This window comes from Ursus americanus, chromosome 11, assembly GCF_024610735.1.
Source record: "Ursus americanus isolate L20-20 chromosome 11, mUrsAme1.1.p, whole genome shotgun sequence".
Classification (NCBI taxonomy): Eukaryota; Metazoa; Chordata; class Mammalia; order Carnivora; family Ursidae; genus Ursus; species Ursus americanus.
The window spans coordinates 19,116,256-19,134,751 of NC_142137.1; the positions used below are offsets into that span (position 1 = coordinate 19,116,256).

The window sequence follows — 18,496 nt, forward strand, 5'->3', positions numbered from 1 at the left end:
GACAGACTATGCACAGCCTTTCAGCCCCTTCTAGGAGTTGTATTCTTTTCATGCTGTAGGGGAGACTGGAGAACTATGAATGGCTTTCTTTTCCTTTTTTCTTTTTTTTTCTTTTCTTTTCTTTTCCTTTCTTTTCTCCTCCTTTCCTCTCCCCTCCCCTCCTCTCCCCTCCCCTCCTCTCCCCTCCCCTCCTCTCCCCTCCCCTCCTCTCCCCTCCCCTCCTCTCCCCTCCCCTTCCCATCCCATCCCATCCCATCCCATCCCATCCCATCCCATCCCATCCCATCCCATTCATTCATTTTGAATTGTCGTTGTTCTTCATAGGACACGGTATGAGAGTGAAAAGGGAAAGAGTAAAACTGACCAGGTTGCATTTCTGGCTAAGGGGAAAGAATAGGATGGAGCAGACTGGATGCTGGTACCCCCCTTACAATACTATAGAAGTGATCAAGGTGAGAGATGACAGAAGCTCAGAGGGTTAGTGAAGATGGAGAGAATATGGATGAATGTGAGAAAAATACAGGAGATAAAATCAATAATTCATAGGAATTGGTGCTGGACTGACTATATTCACCTTATACTTACATATAGACTATACTTAAGTATTATTTTTCCCAAGGAAAAGTAACATATAAACATTTTCTGCAGAAAATTCCCCGTGTCAGATATTTTACATCTCTCTGCTATCATCCTGGTTCACTATGAAATAATCGCAAATGAAACATTAATACTCGATATGGCTGCAAGTTAGTCTCTGAGAAAAACTTTCAAACTTGATAATATAACAGAAGAAAATTAAGAGTTGTTTAGCCTCTTCATCTTTTCTAGGTCATTAACTGCCAACACTGTTACTTACGTGACAAACTACTTTTTTACAGATTTGCCTCAATAGATGTAGGACAAGTGGAGGTAAAAAAACCAAAATATAAAGGAATATTAGAATCTGACACCTGTTATTTATTAACAATGATTAGCCTTTCAAAAATTTTAAATATTTTGCAGATTTCAAAATAGCCTAGATAGTCTTTGAAAATGAAAGAAAAACACTACTCTAGGGGATCTGCAATGACAAAAAACCACAGATAATCTACCCTACTTAATATTTGGTCATATTACTGAGGAGGATAAAAGTAATTTTTCAAAATGATACTAATGTTTGTGGTTAGCAAGTTCCCATTTTACAACTTATTGGTGACAGGATTTTTCAAAAATTTAATAAGAAACAAGACGACTTAGAATGAGCATCATAAATATTGGATATTTATTTTTGCTTCCTTGTTTATAGGGAAACTAGACTGCTTTTAAGCATGCTATGCATTGCATTATTTTATAATAGTAGACATTGTTATATTTTACTTTAGGAGGAAGAAAACCCTAAGCTTTTCATCGGTTTTTGGTCTGTATTTGGGTAAGTATGTAGCATGATAAACTTTGCAAGCAGTTTGAAATTTGTAATCTTGAAGTAATTTAAAAATAAATTTTGTAATGCTTTACTCTTTTTACATAATGTCCATAAGAATATAAAATAATCACACGATAGGAAAAAAAGGTAACTAAAAGTTGGTATAAAACAGACAAAAAGAAAAATAGAAACCATTCATAGAATAGGACCCCACTCCTCTCTCCACTAATACAATGATACAAGCTATTATTCTGCAAAGTAATACTCAAGAAATAGGCAAGTTGTTATTCTTTTTTTTTTTTTTTTTTTTTTAGTAAAGGCAAAGATAATTAGATTCCTGAATGTTTTTAAATTATACTCTAGGAAAAGGGTCTCAAATAATATACAATTTGTATTCACAAAACAGATTTTTATGCATCAAAAATTAAAGTTCTATCATAACCCCCTCTAATCCAACTATATTAAGAAGTACAAAACAGTTAAAAACAGTGGTTTAAGTGTGTGTGTGTGTGTGTGCGCGCACGCACGCACGCGTTGTGTATGGCAGTGGACTTTTTTACTCAAAGGATTTTAATGTATTTTATGAGTAGCTATTAAACCTTGCAAAAGTAAAAATAATCCATAACTAACACTACAAATTCCATGATGCTTCAAAGTAATTTATAGCTTACTTACTAATAAAAGTAATGAGACATTCTTCAAAATAGAACTCTCATTACTTCTTAATGGCATGCATTAAAATGCAGGAAATGGTTGTCCTGGTAAATAATATTTACATTTCATCAGGGATTTTAAAAGTGGTAGCTTTCGAATTCCATTATGTTTAAGCACATGGCTAAAGCTTTTTAAACTAATCATTCTTCTTAAAGATCGGCTGCTTTCAGATTTCAGGTTCTATTCCCATTTTTTAGCTCTCTAAATAAAAAGAAGCTTAAAATTTTCATTTTGGGGGCACCTGGGTGGCTCACGAGGTCCAACTCTTTGATTTTGGTTCAGGTCTTAAGATCAAGCCCCACGCTGGGCTCTGCGCGGAGCATGGAACCTGCTTGAGATTCTCTCTCTCTCCTTCTCCCTCTGCCCCTCCCTGCTTGCAATTACTCTCTCTCTCTCTCTCAAAAAAAAAAAAAAATCATTTTGGTTATTAGTTGCATTACACTGCAAATGTAGATAGGAAAAAAACCCTAGAAAAACCGAAATGTTTAGTTAATAAAGGACTGAAAAAACAGTTACTGCCACCAAAAACACACTAATATTTGTGCAGTCACTTGAAATATTAAGCCTAAATAGTGAAGAATCAACTTCAAAATATAAGAGAATATTATGGTTGTCTTTTATTCTTGTTGTGAAATAAGTACTATTAAAAACAAATCCCAAAATCAAACAAATGTAGACACCTGGCAAAACAAGCAACATTATAACAAATATAAATACCACAGTAATTCCTAAACTAAAACCATATCTCAGAATATTTAGATTTCATCATTAAGACTAGGTTTTTCAACTGATTTGAAAATTGTATCTATGCTGAAGTAGCTTAGTGAATAGTGATTTCAAATGATTATCATTCTTAACTGATTTATGAAGCAGGTACACAGTACTTCAGTGAGCTAAATGATTTTATGTTGAATGTCAGTTATAGATGGCATACATTCAGATCTTTACAAAACCCAGAAGTTGAAACAAATCTTTTGTGCGGATAAAATCTATATTGTGCATCACTTTCACTTTCTCTTAGTTTTTTATTCCATATTTTATTAGCATGCAGTTTAAATTTATATTTTCTTTTAGCTCTTCATATCAAATAGAGCCACTGGGTGAGAGAGGGAGGTGGGGGAGAGGTGATGATTACTATAAGTGAGTTGCAAAACTATGCCGGGTTTTTCAGAGCAAAATATAATCAACAGCAATATGGCAATCTCAGTGCCTATATATGTAATATAAAGAGACAGGGACTGAAAGTTAGGCTTGTTTCTAGTATGGCTATAGTTAACGATAAAAAAGGATAACATCAAATTTTTTAATGAGAAACTATGAAATGACAAATCAATGAAAATGCTATTCCTAGTTACAAATTTGAATGTACTAAAATGTTGGGTCTCCACCCCACCCCAGCAAAATGAAATTAAAAAAAAAAAAATGTTGGCCCCTACAAGGTTATTCTGCAATTTTCAATGTTTTCTTAAGCATTTATGCCAATCTCAACTGTTTAATTAAAAACTGCATCAAAATTGGTTCAGAATCTAGAGCCTGACATTGTAAACACTCCCTTAAAATGAAGCCCAGAGAATGTAAGCCTAAATTCTATGACAGGGGAGTGGCTTAGCAGTGATGGCTTTTCTTGACTTTGGCAGGACCTTCTGTATCCTGGAATTACCTGTCCTATAACAAAAGAAAAAACATATGTATGCACCTAACTGCTTCAGCTTCTACTCTCTATACTGCCACAATGCTTCCTTTAAGCACTACACTGTCACTGTCCAATAGAACTTTCTATGATGGCAGTAATGTTCTATGCCTGCATTATCTAATTTGGTAACCACTGAGCAGCTGAAATGAGGCTAGTGCAAATGAGGGACTTAAGTTTTAATTTTATAAAATTTTACTTAATTTTAATTTAAAAAGTCACATGTGGCTATTGGCTACTGTACTGAACAGCAGTGCTCTGTATTCCCAATTTAATAAATTAAGAATACATGGTTTGTGTTGAATACAGCAGGTCTGTGTGTATGGTCCTTTCACAATCATCAGTAATCCACTCTGTATGGCTAGTTAATGTCATTAAAATTGTTGTAGATATGTATCTACTGACACGAATCACTGTTTATGGTATGTTGTTAAATAAATAAGATATAAAGTAATTTATTTGCATGGTTTTATTAAAAGAAAGTTAATGCTTATCAAGAACTCACATGCCAAGCACTGTTCTAAACAATTCACACATATAAAGTCAAATAACAACTTTCACTTACCATTATGTCATACTACCTTTCATTAAATATATAAATATAATATATATTAGTACAAAAATGAGAAGTGGAAAGTGTGTATTTATAATAACTTGTGATTGGATATGTTATGTTACTTTTGTCTATTTTTAAATTTCCTGTGATGAAAGAATATGTGTTGAAATGACATAAAAACAATAAAAAAACAAAATATTAAAAACAAATTAAATACTTAGGATCTATAATCCTAGCATGTTATGGGCAACTTTCCCCAATTTTTCAAAACATCTCATAGATTCAGATTTTGAGGACTTAATCCCAGGTGAATCCAGAATACAAAGCACTATGACTTACAATGTATAAGGTGCTTAATATTTCCTTAAAATATAAAAAAGAAGCATTTACAATATGTAAATTAGACAGTAATGAGAATTAGAATAACATAGGAAATAATTTTTGGTTATTTTATTTTTTAAACATAGCAGTTCCAAGATTAGCTTGCATTCAGATTTGCTTTGAAAAGTAGAGGAAAAAAAGTTATAATTGGAATACCAACAACTAGATAACCCATGGCCCATCCTATGAGTAATTCTAGGGGAGGATATCACATACATGTCTATCACATAACAATAGATAAGACAAAGAAGACTTTCAAGGGAAATACATCCAATCAATCTCTGGACTTAAAGAAATATAAGTCCATGCTCATGGTTAAAATTGAGGAAGGCATTTGTGATAGTTTGATAAATGTCAGTGTAAAGGAATCCCTTAATCCGGAGTCCAAGAAGAATCAACTCAAACACTAGAAGAGAAAGTTTTATTCCTGACCCTATCAGCTTCTTATAGTTTCTGAGATATCCCTCAGTGTCCAACCTGCTATGAATGACTGCGTAAATAAATGTAAGTAAATAAGAGTAAATAAACTCTTAAGTAAAAGTCACCCGAAGTGTACGGTTAACTTAGTATATCCAATAAAGGGAATACTGTGTACCTATCAAATGCCATGCAATATGAGCTAATATTCAATGATATGCAAAAATGTTTACTGGAAAAAGTGTAACAAAATATGTACAACTTTCATTTTTTGAAGTTTTACATATTTGCCTAGAAAAAAGATTGAGGATATATACTAAACTTTGTAATTTTCTGTATTTTTTTAACTTTTCTACAATGAGCATGTATCCTTTTGAAGTCAGAAAAAAATCTGAAGTATGAAAATTCTCAAAATAAACATTAAATTCACACTGATCTTAAAAAGTGTCACAGAGCTCCAGTTGTAAAAATACGCAACAAAACATATGGAAAATGACATTTAGGATACAAAATGGTCTAAACTATAGGATCTCACATAATACATATCATACTACATACAGGCATGCCATCTAATGTTCTCATGACTTTGATAATCCAAGAAAAACAGGTAGTAAATATTTCTATGTAATGATTTTAACCAAGGTTCAAATCAATGATGACTACAAGTGCATTCAGTTTTCTTTCTAAAAACTATTTATGGCTGTAGGGGCACAAAGCTCTACAAAAATATGATTTCATATATTCCAGTTTTGACATATAAAAAGAATTTTTTACAGACACGCGCAAACTACAAATTCAAAAGAAGCTGTTTAGATCAGTCCCAGAAAGCATAGCTCCCTACAATTCCTAAAATTAACCAGCCTCGTGCTGCATTTTAGGTTTACAGCAACTTTTTGCTTCTGATGCAGTGTTTGTGAGACAAGAGCCTTTGTGAAAATAATTGCCTGCAATACTCACAAAAATAACTTCCCCAAACAACAGAAAACTGGCTTTCAAATCAAGAACTATTTGAAACTAACAAATTGCCCTAACCTAGCAAGCTCTCAGGATCTCAAAAACCTGTATTTTCTCAGATGTCACACCATACCAAATCATGGAGAAAAACATAAGCATTTGGTATTGCTCAAGAAAATATTCAAATTAACATAGAATTTTCATTCAGATTGTTTAAGCAGAATTTTCAAAAATCTCAGAGGTAAGTGATAAGAATAAATCCACAATTTCAAAAGAAGAGATACAAATAAGGACATAGAAATCCTCACATTTCTGCAGATGCCTTGGGGGAAGAAACCTGAAGATGTGTCTGAATTATGATATCCCTACCCTATCAAGGCAGCTCAGTTTTAGAGGAACTGAAAAGTAAACTAAGTCTGCCAAGCTAATCCAGTTTTTCTAGAATTATCATGTATTTCTGCCTATATGCCAATAATCTGTGAAAAATAAAAGCTGTATCATAGGATTCACGAAACATATTTACACTGGAGTCTTCAAGAATCATTTTAATTTCTATAAAATCAGAATCTCACTGATCAGATCTTCATCTCTTTATAATTGCGTACTTTTTATTGAATAAAGTTTATGAAACTTTTTCAGCTACTTTGCATCATAGCTAACAACATAATGGTATTATTGAGTGCCTAATAATATATACTTCATCACTCTTACATAAAACATTTGATCCTCAACACAGGAAAGCAACCAGGAAGTGTCAGCACCGTGCAGTTAAAATCTATAGTGTTCTAACTAAAACTGAGGGCTAATTTAAGTATGTACAGATTCTAATGGCTGATTTACCCAACAAAGATACTCCAGGATTATAATTCACAAGTCATGGTACCCTCTCCTTTCAAAAGAATGGTCACCTTGGGCTAGGGTTGCTTCACTTGAGAGGAATGAACTATTAGAACAGACTGTGCAGAATTTTATATATTTGTGTTTATCTGCAACCCCAATTCAAATTCCTGTGGAGATCAGATTTTCACTAGTCTATGATCCAAACATGTCTGAGAACACTGCCCTTAGGCCACTCCCTCCCGCTCACCTCTAAGTCCGGGTTTAACACATTAAATCTGCCTCCAGGTGGTTACACTCAATAACTCATTCATGTAACCAATAAAAATATTACTGACCTCAGTTTTTTATTTAAATTACATAAAATGAAACAAAGCAGAATTTTAAAAAATTGTAATAAAATGATATGTTTTAAAAACTGAAAATCGGCCTTAATAGTAAAATGAACAAATTTTATTACTATATTGCTTAGCATTAGTTATAGAAAATAAAATTTAAATGTTTATCATAAGTTTGCTTCAAGCCTTAGGATGTACCACAATTATATTATTTCCTGTCTCATCCTAGGGGAGTTTCTTATCCAGGGTTGTAAATTTCTGACAAACGGGACAAAGGGAAGGCCACAAATTAGGAGATGTTATTGAAGATCCATTTCATTAGAGTACTGATTTTTCTCTCTTTAAGGCTCTTGGGAAATATTTTTGCCTGTTACCTTGAAGAATGGCTTCTTCTAAGCAAATGGCCACTATAATTTATAAGCTTGGTCAGGCCTCCCTCAACTTTGTTGTATGCATTATTGAATTAGTATTGTTTTTGGCTTCTCTTTTTAACCTGGCCTGTATTTTCCTTTACCCTACTACCCTTCTTACCTAAACTTTAGTTTACATCATCTTGCTGTTTTGTATTTTTTTTAATATGCTCCTGTAAAAAAAAAAAATTGAATCTTTTACAGAACAAGGAGGGCAAAGTTAATGAGATTCAGGAAATCCTAATCTCTAGGTACAGAGCATTTAACACATTTCACCAGATACATTAGGAATTACATAATGAAAACCCATTATGTGACATAATATTTCTAATTCCAGGAATGTTTCTGGAGTCCTTTTGGACTACTCTGCCCTTCTAATTCAGTTATGTTTATAAACTTCAACAATCTTCCCATGCTCAACATATTTAAAACCCAACTCGCTCTTCTTACAAAAAGTTACCTTGTCCTCTGACGTGCTCGGATACAAAACTTCCTGCTGAGAAAATGTTAACTTCGTATTTTACACCTGTTTACCTTCCCATCTGTCAGAATTACCTGACAAAACATTTAAAGCAACTATCAGAAAAATTCTTCAGGGAGCAGTCTGGAACATACTTGAAATAACTGAAAAGAAAATAAGTCTCAGCAAAGAAAAACCAAATAGAAAGTTTAGAAATGAAAACTATAAGAACCTAAATTAAAAACTCACTGCAAGGGCTCAATAGCAAGAATGTAGACAACGGATGAAAATCAGTGGACTCAAAGATGTATCAAAGAATTTATCAAATCTGAACAACAGAGAGAAAATAGATTGAAAAAAAATGAACTGATCTTTGGGTCCTGTGGGACTATAACAAAAGATCTAACATTCTTGTCCATGGAGTCCAAGGAGAGGAGAAAGAATGAGGGGCTGAAGAAAGAGAAGTTCAAAGTTTCCAAATTTGACAAACCTACAGACTCAAGAAGCTAACGAAATACTAAACTATGAACCCCCAAAATCTACAACTCAATACATCATAATCAAATTTCTGTAAACTACAAACAAAGAAAGAATCTTGAAAGAGGATTAAGAGAAACATGTTACCTACAGAGGAACAGCAACTGGAATGACAGTGGCTATTTCTTTGGAAACCTTGAAGGCTAGAAAAAAATGGTGCATTTTTCAAGTGTTGAGAGGAAAGAACTGACAATGTACAAGTCTATATCCAGTAAAAATATCCTTCAGGAATGGAGATGAAATAAAGACATTCTCAGATTTTATACAGAAGGTAGCAATAGTAAATTAAACATATAAATACACAAATATCCAGATAAACCTGAATACATGTAATTTCTGACCCATTTTTCCAACTCCCCTTTGTTCCTACCCTCTACTCCTAAGTATCTGTATATTCCCAATACAATAAAAACCCTCATGAGAGAAGAGTAAATCAGGAGAGTGTGACATGAGCACATGCATACACACACCACACATAGCCTCCCAACCAAGGTTGCCAGAGCTCTGAAAACAGAGTAATATGATAGATTCAGGGTTCTGTTTGCTGTTGCCTACACCTAAGAGATGTGAACAGAATCTCCCTACATACCCAGCCAAAAGAGAAACACAAACAAAACCTAAAATAGCTCATCCCAACTCCCAAAGTTGCACAGATGAACTCAGCCCAGCACAAGGATGAGCAAACAAATATAAAAGAAAAAGGAGAACAATTTCAGAATTCAGGGCCCATGCTCTGCTTTAATACAAAGTCACTCCCAGAACAGGAGAAACTTTTCTAAAATTTCTGACCAGTATTTTCACTGAGGCTCAAAGAACACTGAATCTATGACATCAGAAAGGGATGCAGAAAGGATAATTTGAGATGAGGAAGGACAGGGTGTAAGGAACCATTAAAAACAATGAATATTATAAAATAATAACTCTTTGCGAATGATACAATTAGGGAGAGAAGCCAGAAAGTAAACATAGATGAAGAACAAAGGAAAATAAGGTTGGAAAGGGAAATTGGTGTTTTCACTGATGACAAATTTACTGAGTTCTTCAAAGTTGCACAAAGTGGCTTTTCAGTTGAAGACAAGACAGGTATTTGTTGTCTACACAGACTATATTTCATGACAATAAATCTGAGAATGATGTAATTCTTTCTTGAAAAGGAAATTTTACATTCAAACCTCAAAAAAATCGTAATTGCTACTAGACCTGACAGTCCCTAGTGAACCATGAAGCAAATCAGATGTTGTATTATACTTAATTTATACAAGATTCTTAACAAGCTAGGTAGCTGGATTTAATTCAATAAGCAATAAAGAACCAATGAAAGTTTATGAGCAAGGGAATAATATGATCAGAAGAGCATGACAGAGAATTTATAAATGAGATTAATTTGGTTTCCCATATTATAAAAAAAAAACTAACAATACTGAAAATATTTTTTTTAAACAACAGGGGAATTTCAAAATTATATTTAATTGTATTAATTAATGGGAAACTTATTTACCAAAAAATTACAAGGGGAATCATTAAAAAGCTATTAAAATTATATAAGTGAGAAGTCAGGACAGCAAAAAATTAAAACTTCAAAAATAAAAGTTGAGTATGTCTATATCCTACATGCTCTGCAATAGTCCTGCTTTGCTCTCTCTGCAGCCCAATCCCAAGTGCAGTGGTAACAGCACAGTCTATTAATCTTTGAGAATCTGAGAGAATAGATAGTAGGACAAAGTGAAGAGTTAGTAACTATACAGTTTCAGGTCTACAAAAAATTAGCATCACTGATAGTAGGGCTATATTTATACTGGAGGAGAATAAAGAGCAAATACGAGAGAGGAGGTTCAATTTATAAACTATTACTGAGGCCAAGCACACAGTCCCTGCCCTTAGAGAATTAACAAATACTGACAAAAGACACAGAGCCGATCTAGGGAAGTTCAGAAGTAAGTAAAGGGTGGGGGCGGGGGAGGGGGAGATGTTCATAAATCTTTTGACAACATAATATATAAATCTAAGTAGATTTTAATGTTTAACTTTCTGTATCTGTAAAGTGGAGACACTACTCAATAAGGTTCTTATGAGCGTGGAGGCACATAATGCACTTAGCACAGTGACTGGCTCATAATTTCAATTCAAATGTTACCACCCTTGTCTTTCCATAAATATTCTTTCATTAGCATCAATAACACAGCTAGATACAGTACAAAAGCAATCAAAACTTTATTTGAGAGTGGTCCAGATTAGTAAGACCACACCAGATCCAAAACCATAGACTTTGTGGAGTAGGTTTTATTTTATGAATGGTGCTACAGGACTCAGGCAAGAAAAAAGTACTCATAGGGTTTGAACTGAGTTTTGAAGAATGATTTGGACAAATGTCAATGAATAAAGAACCACATTATGAAAAAGAGAAAATGCATGAGGAAACTTACAAAATAGCAATGCTTATTCGAGAAAATGTTATTTGAGCAATGTTACTTTAGAAAAAGCAAAAATGGTCTGTCTGGCTATTATTTGTATTGGGAAGTAGTTGAGACATAAGGCTGAAAACCAGGCTGGTTTTCACCAGATTGTGAAGATAATCCACTGTCTTACATAAGTAGTGGTTCTCAAAATGTTTTGGCTTTGGAACTCCTTTGTGCTCTTAAAACTATTGAGGCCCCAAAGAGCTCTTGTATTTGTAGTTTATCTCTCTCGCTCTCTCTCTCTCTCTCAATTTCTTATATTAGGAAGTGAAACTGAGAAATTTTTACAACACAAAAATAGAAAGTAGTCACTTCATTAGCTGTTGATGACATCACACATTACTCAGACTCTGGAAAACACCACTATATACTTAGGAGAAAATGAGAGTGAAAGAAAGTAACATCATAATGTTATTATAAAAACGCCTGGGTGGCTCAGTCGGTTAAGCGTATGCCTTCAGCTCAGGTCATGATCTCGAGGTCCTGGGATCAAGCCCCACATTGGACTCCCTGCTCAGCTAGAAGCCTGCTTCTTCCTCTCCCTCTGCCCCTCCCCCTCCTGCTGATGCTTTCTCTCTCTTTCTCTCAAATAAATAAATAAAATCTTACAAATATATAATGTTACTATGAAAATTGGTTTTAACCTTGCTGACCCCCAGAAAGATCTTACGAAACGCAATGTTTCTGTACCACATTTTGAGAGTTGCCGCTGTACAGTAATAAGAATAACCAAATCAGTGCAGGGTTTAAATTTTTTTTTTTTAAAGTCTGTTAATGGTGTGCAGAAAGACTAAAGCAGAAATATACAGAGGAAGAGCCCTCGATTTGGCACAACAATGAGATGAGAATGCCAAAGCTGAACTTACCACTTGCAGAAAATTTCTTAATGCTAGACTTGCAAGCAATAAAAGAGAAACAAACTGACTTGATTTCTTCCCTAAACCTCATTGTACCCATCAGGATACAAAACTCATTTCTTTAGGTAAGTACATCATAGGTATGATCTCAGATACTCTAGGGTGGTTCAAATTTCAGAAAAATTTATTCTTAATAAAGACAATTTGTTAAAAGTCAAATTTTGTGTTACTCTATATGCCTTTATAAGACATTATAAAAGTCTGATAAAAAAATTATCAGTCTATGTGTCCTATTGTGTAGTTTTGAGATATAATCTCTGTAATTGTATGTTCAGCTAGGCCTCGGAGCTAGATTTGGAATGTATCATATGTAACACAACTTCTAGGAATATATGAACAAACTTTCAGAATCAAATGTGTCCATAAATTTGGAATATGTATATAATACAGTACTGTGTTCTACAAATCTGTAAAACTTTCCTCTCTTTATCGTGTAAATTTAAAAATTTTAAACATGATTCAGTTCATTGTGTTAAGTATACAAGTTATATAAAAAGAACCAAAATTTGTAAATTGACCACAGTTGACCCCTGAATGACATGGGTTTGAACTGTGCAGGTCCACTTATATGTGGATTTATTTTAATATAGTACAATACTATAAATGTATTTTCTCTTCTTTATGATTTTCCTAACATTATCTTTCCTGTAGCTTAATTGTAAGAATACAGTATATAATACACATAACATACAAACATATGTGTTAATAGACTGTTTATGTTATTGGTAAGGCTTCCAGTCAACAACAGGCAATTAGTAGTTGAGTTTCTGTAAAGTCAAAGGTTTTACATGGATTTCTGACTATGGGTGGAAAGGGGAGGAATCGGTGTCCCGAACCCCACAATGTCTAAGGGTCAACTGTATATATAAATACAATTGTTACTCCTGTTTTCAGGTGACAATTCTCTAGATTCAAATTTAAATTTGAATTTTTAAAATTAAATTTAAAATCAAATTTTAAATGTTTCATAGAAGTCTGGATGATATCTGAACGCACAAAGAATATTAGAAATTTAGAAAAAAGCCTTTTCATTAAAAAGACATTTTAAGAAATTACTAAAATGTCTTTTTAAAGAAATCACAGATGATGATTAAAATAATGATGATAAAAGGCATTTTGCATTTAATATATGGAATATATTTTTGAGAAAGAATCATTTGGAATAAGATTCTAACAAAATATTATAAGAAAAAATGTATGGGTTTTGGATTAACTTTTAAAAATTTATTTATGTATTTATTTTCAGGATCAAACTCTGTTTATTCTACATTGGAATGACAACAATAGTAACAAAAACAAAGGCATAGTTAATAATAACAATACTAATTATAGTGAACACTCAATAGTGCTTACTCGTTTGTTTTTCTTTTAAAGATTTTATTTATTTATTTGACAGAGATAGAGACAGCCAGCGAGAGAGGGAACACAAGCAGGGGAAGTGGGAGAGGAAGAAGCAGGCTCATAGTGGAGGAGCCTGACGTGGGACTCGATCCCATAACGCCAGGATCACGCCCTGAGCCGAAGGCAGACGCTTAACCGCTGTGCCACCCAGGTGCCCCTCGTTTTTTTTTTTTTTTTTATTCAACTTCCTTAACATACAGTGTAGTACCGGTTTCAGAAGCAGAATTTAGTGATCCATCAGCACCCACTGCTCATCCCAACAAGTGCCCTCCTTAACCCCCATCACTCATTTAGCCCATCCCCCTACTCATACCTCCCCTCCAGCACTCCTCAGTTTGTTCCCTATACTTAAGAGTCTCTTATGGTTTGCCACCCTGTTTTTATCTTATTTTTATTTTTCCTACCCTTCCCCTATGTTCATCTGTTGTTTCTTAAATTCCACACAAGTGAAATCATGATATTTCTCTCCCTGACTTCTTTTGCTTAGCATAATACACTATGTTCCATCCATGTCATTGCAAATGGCAAGACTTCATTCTTTTTGATGGCTGAGTAATATTCCTCTGTGTGTGTGTGTGTGTGTGTGTGTGTGTGTGTGTGTGTATGTGTGTGTGTGTGTGGCACACACGCACACATCTTCTTTAACCTTTCATCTGTCGATGGACATCTGGGCTCTTTCTATATTTTGGCAATTGTGGACATGACCACTAAAAACATTGAGGTGCGTTTGTCCCTTCAAATCACTACTTTTGTATCCTTTGGATAAATACCAAAGTGCAACTGCTGGGTCGCAAGGTAGTTCTATTTTTAACTTTTTGAGAAACCTCCATGCTGTTTTCCAGAGCGGTTGCACTAGTTTGCATTCCCACCAACAGTGCAAGAGGGTTCCCCTTTCTCCTCACCAACATCTGTTGTTTCCTGACTTGTTATTTTTAGCCATTCTGACAAGTGGGAGCTGGTTTCTTATTGCGGTTTTGGTTTGTATTTCTCTGGTGATGAGTGATGTTGAGCACTTTTTCATGTGTCTGTTAGCCATTTGTATGTCTTCTTTGGAGAAATGTCTTCAGGTCTTCTGCCCATTTCTTAACTGGATTATTTATTTTTTGGGTGTTGAGCTTAATGAGTTCTTCATAGATTTTGAATACTAGCCCTTTATCCAATATTTCATTTGCAAATATCTTCTCCTGTTCTGTTGGTTGACTTTTAGTTTTATTGATTGTTTCCTTTGCTACGCAGAAGTTTTTTAAGCTTGATGAGGTTCCAATAGTTTATTTTTGCTTTTGTTCCCCTTGCCTCTGGAGACATGTCTCATAAGAGGCTGCTGTGGCAGAGGTCAAAGAAGTTGCTGCCTGTTTTCTCCTCTAGGATTTTGATGGTTTCCTGTCTTACATTTAAGTCATTCATTTTGAAATTATTTTTATGTGTGGTGTAAGAAAGTGGTCCAGTTAGAGACTATCTTTTTTCCATTGGATATTCTTTCCTGCTTTGACCATATAGTTGTGGGTCCATTTCTGGGTTCTCTATTCTGTTCCATTGGTCTATGTGTCTAATTTGTGCCAGTACCATACTGTGTTGATGATTACAGCTTTGTAATACAGCTTGAAGTCTGGGATTGTCATGCTTCCCGCTTTTATTCTCTTTCTCAACATTACTTCGGTTATTTGGGATCTTTCCTAGCTCCATACAAATTTTAGAATTATTTGTTCTAGTTCTGTGAAAAATGCTGGTGTTATTTTTATCAAGACTGCATTAAATGTGCAGATTGCTTTGGGTAGTATATACATTTTAACAATATTTGTTCTTCCAATCATGAGCATGTAATGTTTTTACACTTGTGTCTTCTACGATTTCTTTCATAAGTGTCCTATAGTTTTTAGCGTACAGATCTTTTACCTCTTTGGTTAGGTTTATTCCTAGGTATCTTATGGTTTTTGGTGTGGATTAACTTTTAAAAGAGCAGTTCAATTTTTAAAATATGCTTTGTACATTCACTGCTAGGAAAAGAAAATCAGTGCTTTTGAAATATAAATAAATTCAATAAAAAAATATGAGGATATTGGATTTTACCTGCAGTAATGACAGATAACCAAAGCTGGGGTATGAATCTCTGCAGATAATTATAAAATACTTGGCTGTTTTAAGTAACAGGACAGCACCAGAAAGTGGTAAAAATAGAGAAAGTCTAACATCAAAACTACAAAGAAAGGGGTAAGAATTACCAGCTTGCAAATTACTGACCTAAGAGTATGACCCCACACCCACTTCTATAGCTGCAAAAAAGAGGGTAGGAAAAACCACAGCCTCACCGGCAAAATGTGCCAGAAATCAGAGTTCAGAGCTAGGATTCAGAACTGAAAAAGCAGCTTGAAAATTAAAGTGAAAAGCCCAGCAATGTGGGAACCTCCCAAAGTCAGAGTGAAAACTAATATATTTATCGGTGAAAACCCAAGAGTCCCATGCAAAAAAGCTGGCTGACACCAGAACAAAAATCTACTCTGAACAAGATACAGCCACACAGAACCAAATCTGTGAGTTTGAGGCTTTTCCTATAAGAGTGGATTTCCCAAACATGTACAGCTCTAGTGGCTGAACTTAGTAATTAGAGTAGCTTAAGGTATCAGTTGATGGAGTGAGTTCAGGACGTGCTAACCCAAAGAATCACTATAAAAGAGAACACTACCACTAATAAGAGACTCATATGCCTTCAATGGGATAAAACATAAGTTGGAAATTACCACATTAACTTTAGCCAAAGTAATTAATGAAGACCTCACATATTAATCTTTTTTTTTTTTTTTTAAAGATTTCATTTATTTATTTGTCAGTGAGAGACAGAGACAGAGAGAGAGAGGGAACACAAGCAGGGGGAGCAGCAGGCAGAGGGAGAAGGGGGCTCCTTGCTCAATGGGGACTCGATCCCAGGACCCTAGGATCATGACCTGGGCCAAAGGCAGACGCTTATCTGACTGAGCCACCCAGGTGTCCCTAGTCTGGTTTTTAAAATCTAACCATATATCACAGTTAGGCAATATAAGCTAAAATTCATAGTGACAGAATAATAAAAATATTAGCTTACTACTCAGTGTTATCACTGATAAAATATTTAACAAAATAATGTATTCTTTATTTAAAAACACATCAAAATTCTTTTATATTATCTCAGAATTAAAATTTTTCAATTAAAAGACCTAAACTAATAGTAGTAGAAGTACATTATACATTTTAAAATTAATTTTGGAGCTGAAAATCTGAAGGAAAGGAAAGGTCAAGCTCCTAATGAGCCATTACCTGAACTTATAAATATGTAGTAAAAATTCAAATGTTTGCTCTACCACTGATCATTTTCAGCAGTTAAAAATCTATTTATGCTAACAAAATAAGTAAACCTGAGATTTTGTTATAATGTAAATGGGAAAACACAAAGTTCTACATATCTTAAATATAAAAACTATGTTGTTGGCTCTACTAAGTTTTTCCTTCTGCTACCTCTTTCTGAAATACAAAGCTATTTGTCAAATTATAGATTTTTAAAAAACTGTCAGTGACAGACTCTAAAACATTAACATACTCCCCTACATTATTTCATAAAATAAAAAGGATATTAAAAATAACCAGAGTCACATCCTGATCACTGCCTTTTATCTAACTACAACTGAAATAGGGATCTGATCGTCAAATAAATCTTCAAACTCTAACAGAATTTTTTTTTCTTGACTGTTGTTCATAAGACTGTAATGAATATGGGATCTTTGAGACCCTAATTTCATTTCTTCTGGATATATACCAGGAGTAGAATTGCTGGATCATATGGTAGCTCTATTTTTAGTTTTCTGAGGAACCTCCATGTTGTTTTCCAGTGACAGCATCAATTTACATTCCCACCAACAGTACACAAGGGTTCCCTTTTCTCCACGTTTGCCAGCACTTCTTGTCTCTTTTCTTTTTGATAATAGTCATTCTAACAAGTGTGAGGGGATATTTCATTGTGCTGATTTGCATTTCCTTGCTGATTAGTCGTGCTGAACATCTTCACATATACCTACTGTACATTTGTATGTCTCCTTTGGAAAAATGTCTATTCACTTCCTCTGCCCGTTTTTGTTTGTTTTTTCTAGTTCCACTGAGAAATAACTCACATACATTACTGTATAAGTTTAAGGTGCACAATATGATGACTTGATTTACATACACTGTGAAATGATTATCATGCTAGGTTTAGTTAACATCCATCATCTTATATAAATACAATAAAAAAAAATTCTCCTTGTGATGAGAACTCTTCGGATCTCCTCTCTTAAGAACTTTCCTACATATCATACAGCAGAGTTAGTTACACTCATCATGGTGCACATTATAGACCTACTTCTTACTTATCTCATAACTGGAAGTGTGTACCTTTTGACTAGCTTTCTCCAACTGCCCATTCCCCAACCGCTGACTTTAAACTCTAATAGTATTAATTACATATCAGGTATAAGGCTTAAAATACACATTTAATAACCAGCAAGGACAGGCAACTATGTACCAGAAAAGAGGTTGGCAAAGATGCCAGGCTGATCAGCCAGCATATTCCCTTATTCCCACTCCAGTTCACCGCTGAGGCTGGATTTTCCCATTAATATTTGGTTATCCATTATTGTACTTTTTCAAAGCATTATGAACATTACCTTACTTACATGTTCCATCCAATGATAATCTAGTTGCAGCTCTAATATAGTTTTTTGTCTATTCAGTCATAATTTAAGATCCTTGTAGGCAGGAACTGTATCTTAAATATCTTTGTTGTCATGCATTTCATCCAATATAGTGCTATATACAGTGTGTGATTTAATAACTTCCTATTTGATAAAAAAAGAATGACTAAAAATTTTTATTATATGTTAAGCAATCCTTATGGAATAGTTTAGAATACTAGTCAGATCATTTAAGGATCTATATATTTTCCTGCTCTTAAAATTGAAGTCTGGTCTTATCCACATTCTCATTCTCTACTGTTTTAAAAGAACAACATTTACTATCAATGAAC

At 34.1% G+C, this 18,496-nt stretch overlaps 1 protein-coding gene across 6 annotated transcripts in view; it reads right to left on the reverse strand.

The window, feature by feature from the left end:
* Positions 1 to 18,496, reverse strand: part of ASCC3 (activating signal cointegrator 1 complex subunit 3) — a 329,433-nt gene that overhangs the window by 222,608 nt on the left and 88,329 nt on the right. The window lies entirely within an intron of this gene.